The 4,987-nt window shown below is 37.0% G+C and overlaps 1 protein-coding gene across 1 annotated transcript in view; it reads left to right on the top strand.

Moving 5' to 3' along the window:
- Positions 1–2,010: 2,010 nt before the first annotated feature.
- Positions 2,011–4,987, top strand: part of plagl2 (PLAG1 like zinc finger 2) — a 67,986-nt gene continuing 65,009 nt past the window's right edge. The window contains exon 1 of the mRNA XM_015396826.1: positions 2,011–2,241. The gene's annotated coding sequence lies outside the window, so the exon portion shown is untranslated. The remainder of the gene's footprint in view (positions 2,242–4,987) is intronic.

Below are 4,987 nucleotides of genomic sequence, written 5' to 3'. Positions count from 1 at the left end.
CTCCTCTACAACACGCAGAAAATGGCTTTTGTTGCGTTCGAGTACCGTCGGAAATCTGGCTGTTAAATTGGAGAAATGTTTCGCACGGAAATGAATCTGTAAATAAATGCCTGTGATTTGTTATTTTAATCTAAGGAAATAAATAGTTAGTCGGCCCTAAAGCAACAGAACCACATAGAACTGACAACTTTTGTAGATTTAAACCACGTAAAAAAAAAAAGTAAATATTCCTTTTTTTTTTTAATTTTTTTAAAAACAATCAATAAATTAGGTGGGCTTATTCTATACATATATAAATGTGTTAGGTTAAACATATATAAATTTGTTTCTTTAATGAGATAATGTTATTTTATTGTATTTATTCATTTATATTTTAAATGTGAACATGTCTATAGAGGATCTCTCACAAAAATACAAACGGCCTGAAATCGGAAACAAGTTAAAGAAGCAGCACTTGAACGCATCATCGCCCCCCCACTCCATGCACATTGACACTGCGGGCTTATAGGGGGTTGATGTTGGGCCTGAGGGGGGGTGCAGGGGTCGCAGGCAGGGCGGTGAGGAAACGAGCTGATGTGCCCTGGAAGTAATCACCCCCCCCCCCCCCCCCCCCCAAACAGCAGATATGTTACAAAAACAAGGTGGGAGAAACCACTTCAGCTGGAGCATGGGGGGCAGAAATATTGCTCTTCCTCCATGTTGTTTTTACTTTCACTTTATTATTATTATTAAAAAAACAACATAAAATATAAAGTGATAACTGGTTCAGTTTGCTCTTAAAAACATCCTTAAAATGCAGGAGATATAATAGAATTAAATTAAAATAAAGAATAGAACACAGCATCTCTTTTTGAAATAAATTGATAAAAGATTCTGTGTAAAACTCTTTATGCCAAAAAGAAATAAATATTAGAAAAAACGATGTAATTTATTGGTATTTATTTAAGTCTAACTGAGGCATTTTTGAGAGACAAAAAGAAGTTATTTTAATAGTTTGTTATATTAGCTTTTAAAAAATATTCAAATAAGAAATAAATTAAATATATGATTATAATTTAAAATAATGACTGACAAAGAAATATAAATGCTAAGACCAGAAAAAACAAATGACCTCATTCATTATTTTAGGAACATGTTTTATTAATGTGTTTTTTTCATTAGAAACATGTCATAAAAAAAAAAATATATATATATATTTTTTTCCAAATATTATTGATTTTTGCCCCTAAATTCCTGTCCCATAGTTTTCTATGTCAGAAAAAAAAGGTAATAAAACAAATCTATGTATCTACATTAGAGTAGACTTTATCCTTTAAAAATAATTAATTCCCTTTTTTTAAATCTTAGCGTTTACAGAAGCGTTGACGTCATGTTTGTCAGAATCTGACTCAGTTTCTTGTTTCTTTTTGCTCCTGATTTTTGTTTTTATTTTGTTTAAGCATTAAATGAGAATCAAATCTACAATAACTTATTTAAATCTATTATTTTGTGCAGGAAGCTGCAGGAATCCAGTTAAAGCTGCTGTGACCAGGCTAACTAGTTAGCAACCAAAGCTAATAATCACTTCCTCTGTTTTGGATAAATTCAAAGCTGATATTTACTAACAGATAAATTACTAAGTTATTATTTGGTTAAACAGGATTTAATCAGAGAATCAGTGGAAATGAGGCGTTTATTGGCAGCTCATTTTCAGGCGCCATATTGAATTTTCAGGTTGAGGTTGGTGACTTTCCTGCTTCAGATTCCTTTCATGTTTGATTTAATATCTTGGAAGAAAAATAATTGAGAGAAAAGTTGAAACTAGGAAGCAGTTTTAAAGGAAAAACAAATAAAATCAGTGGAATAAGAAAAAAAGAATCTTTGTTGTTGTTGTTGTGAAGCAGGTGTTTAATGTGGCTCCCAGTTTGCAGCTGAAGCACCAGTAAGCTTTCGCTGCTGGGACTGGTTCCAAAAAAAAAAGTTTGTGAAAGTGGTGTGACGTCACGCTCCCACAATGCTCACCGCCCCATAACTCCGCTGCAGCCTGAGAGGCAGAGCAGCAGAGAGTCGGGCCTCGGATACAGAGAAAAACCCGCAGCGGACACTTTAGAAAAGTCTCCAAAGTGGATCAAACGGACGCGGCGGCAGCGGGACGCAGGAGGAGCCGCGGCGGCAGAGAGCGAGCAGGACGGCGGGCAGCGGAGGCTGGAACTCACCGGGACTTCCAGGCCAACTGACTAATGCGCTGCTGGAAACTTTTCGGTGGGTAAACTGCTCTTTTCTCTCTCTTCTCTAACGCAGCCGCGCGTCCCCCACGCGCGTGTGCGGCTTTGAGGTGAAGTGACGCACGGGAGGCTGTGGACACCGTGTTACGGAGCCACGGCCGCGCAGTTTGAGCAGACTACTGGGAGCCACGGCGGCCCAGCGCCGCGTGGTTCTGGGCGGTTTGCTGGGTCGGAACCAGCCGGGGAATATTTGGGAGGTATGCGCTGCAGAGGCGCTGCAGAGGACTGGAGCGGCGCGGCGATGCGCGGCGCGGCGCGGCGCGGCGCACGTCCTGTTGTTTGTGTTGCTTTAGTCCAGAGGAGAAAAGTTAGTCTCTGACTGAAGCTCAGTCTTTATGCCATCAGGTCACATTCAGGCTTTAATCCCAAACTTTCAGGCGATCATTCTCTGGGTTTCATGCTTCTGATCAGAGGTTCTGAAAAGCTTTTCGCTCTGCAGGAGAGTAAACAACAAGCAGGAGCCTTCCAAAAAAAAAAAAAAAAAGAGAAAATGGGGGAAGGGGTTGTTGGGTTCATGATGTGTGGGCTCAGTTTGTGCACTTGTTGCTGTTTTTGCTGCAGGGTTTGTTTCTACTTGAGTGTGAAAAAGAAGCTGCGCTGATCTGTGCGGGTTTTTGCTGCTGCCGCACATGAGTTTGGCTGCTGGGCTTCATTAGCACATTTCCTCTGCCGCAAACAGCCTGAACTCGATCTGAACTTTGCCTCATTTCAGGTGTTTTCATGGCATCAGCGCCAATCACACATCCTGGGATTGGGAAGGAAAGCCAATCTATGCCACACACATCTATGCCTTCACTGTCTGTCAATAACAAACTGCTGCCTTCTGCTAAACTCATTTAAAGTTTCAATTAGGGCTGAAAATAACCAATAATTTACACATTATTAATCTGTCGATTCATTTGATTAATTATCAAATAACCAAAAGTTCCTTAAAGAAGAATGTTTAGGAAATCAAACTAAAACTTTTCCACTTGAGGAGTTCTGGATGGAGCAGATTGACAGAAGAAAAAGTTTTAATCTTAAATGTAAAATGTTAATATATTATTTTCCAATCTTGGTATAATTGCTGCTCTAAGTGAGTCACTCTGTCAGGTTTTACAGCCTTTATACTCCAGTTAATGATTAATTGATTACTACATTGTTTTATAATTATTTCAATAATCAATCACAATTAATAGTTTCAGCCCTGGTTTTAATAAAACAGAAAATCAAATTCTAAGAGCTGGGATTTTATTTAAATATAACTAAGTAGATTTTCACATTTTTAATATCTTTCCTCATTTTGGGTTTTTTTTTTTTTTGTTTAATTATTTTAGGGATTTTTTTTAGAAATGTTAAATTTAATGAATAATTAAAAAAAGCAATTAAAAGTTGGTTTTATTTTAGCAAATGAAAGTAAAATATTTAAATCCTTAACATTTATGTATCCCAATTGGACAATTTTTCTTCATGTAATCAGATTAATTTTTCTGTGTTGATGAATTATTTCAAATTAAAAACTCACCATCTTTGTTTTTAGTTGAATAAAATAAGATGAATATTAGAGAAGTAAGAATAAATGCATAAACCCTTCATTCTTTGCTGGATTTAAAACAATCTGCTGCAGGTTTTTTACTTGATAGAAAATCACCTGCAGGTGAAGATCAGCTGAACGGAACCAAAAGGCCTGAATGCATCACAGATATTTATTAAATAGATTGGCTCAGAACAGTTTGTTGTTCTCTGGATTTATCCCTGGTGTTTCTGAAAGGCCCCACATGTAAAACAGATCTAAGCTGCAGCTTCTCCTATTTAAACCAAGAAGGAAACATTTGGATTTTCACTTTTCATCTTTCAGTTCATCTTTAATATTCAGAGAAAGTTTTATTTTTAGGGCCTTTTCCTGGAATTAAAACTGCAGCAAAGTTTGAAAAAGTTCCACCTTTTAAAAGCTGTTAAAAAGCTTCATTTTTTCATCTGCAGGGTGGATAAAATGTCACAGCTTCACCCGCCCCCCACCAGTGGCTGCACACTGCCTGTCTGCTGGCTGAAAAAAATGTTCTGCACCGTTAAAAAAAAAGAAAAAGCAATATTTTTAGCTTTGGGAGATTTCTGTTCATGAAACAGTCAGTAAATGGATGGTTTAAAAGTCCAGCCTGTCAGCCTGCGTCTCCACTCCACATGTTTCACAACATTCAGGAACAATTTATAGCAAATGTTCTAGATTATGATTTTATGTTAATTTTTTTTAATTAAAGCATTTGGATTTTTTTTTATGTCATTTAACCCTTTATAGGGCAAGTTAGTTGCATACCCCCGGTCTAGAAGCACTAGATCTATATCCATCTATTCAGCAAAGATCCTGCTACATGGCTGCACAGCTTATTTTGGCGTTTGACCAATTAGATGATCCTTAAATGATAGATTATCTACTGGAAATTAAGTTGAAAAAACAAAGTCAAGAAAAAAGGTAAAAAGCTAATTGAAAAGTTAAAAAGTTTAAAGTTAATAAGCCTAGTTAACAATTATATTTAGGTTGAAAAACCGAAAAATGAAAGTGCCAGTATCAGCAGTAATGCCTGTAAGTAGGGATGCAGGATATAATGGGCCCCCTATCGGTATCGGCCTTAAAACTGAATATCGGACATCGGCCACCCCACCGATATTTAACCCGATATTTGATCAGCTTCTAAAGAAAAACTTCTTCTTCCTCAAGAACTTCTTTTTTACAGACTTAAAAACTT

Source organism: Cyprinodon variegatus, unplaced genomic scaffold (genome assembly GCF_000732505.1).
Source record: "Cyprinodon variegatus isolate N-32 unplaced genomic scaffold, C_variegatus-1.0 Scaffold823, whole genome shotgun sequence".
NCBI classification, from domain to species: Eukaryota; Metazoa; Chordata; class Actinopteri; order Cyprinodontiformes; family Cyprinodontidae; genus Cyprinodon; species Cyprinodon variegatus.
This window is presented reverse-complemented; position numbering and strand designations above follow the sequence as displayed.